Below are 823 nucleotides of genomic sequence, written 5' to 3' on the forward strand. Positions count from 1 at the left end.
CTCTCTTTAATTCTTCATATTCACCTATTGATTACGTGCTTGTTCTGCAATAGTACAAAAAAACTATAATTAATAAGTTTGTAAAACAATATTTCTACTGACATCATCCGACTTCTTTTTGTATTTTCATATTTAAATGAAGTAGATGCAATGTTCACGGTCAGTAATTCTGCAGTGACCTATTTTACAAAAGCATTAGTTCCAAGAGATATCACGAAACTGTTTGACAGATTTCAAAAGAAATCATGATGTTATTTGTGAGTATTTCAAAAGAAATCAGGAACTAATAATCGCCATCGGTGATTTCAGCTAATACAGCAAATGCCTTTTTGTTTCTCTGATTTGATTTCAAATGTGTGTAGAGTGCTGGTTCCAGTTGAGAACCGAAAAGGCATTTTGAAATATCAGGGCATTGTTTATGACACTAAATGACGCTATACTTAGCCGGTATTTAGTTTTACTGGTTTCATATATTTTCCGTGCTGTGTATTTTTGAGTAGAGCTTTGTTTTATGCGCAGCTTTTACTTGTTTTATGTTGAATATGCATTAATGTTTTACAATAATTTGTGTTCCTTTATTTTTAGGTTTATTTAATAAACGCTGTTTTATGTTTTTCATTGCAGAACCTCTGAGACCTTTTTTTTTCTTAAATGAATGGAAATAACTGTTATGAAAATACGAGGGAGCAATTACATAATGACCAAAATAAATAGCGGCAGCTTAGGGATTTCCAATTTGCTTGGACGCCGATCTCAGCGTCGGTTTTTAGTTCACTAGCAGCTTTAATTTGAACCTTGCACTGCTTTGTTTTATTAGCTGACT

This window comes from Penaeus monodon, chromosome 25 (assembly GCF_015228065.2).
Source record: "Penaeus monodon isolate SGIC_2016 chromosome 25, NSTDA_Pmon_1, whole genome shotgun sequence".
NCBI lineage: Eukaryota > Metazoa > Arthropoda > Malacostraca > Decapoda > Penaeidae > Penaeus > Penaeus monodon.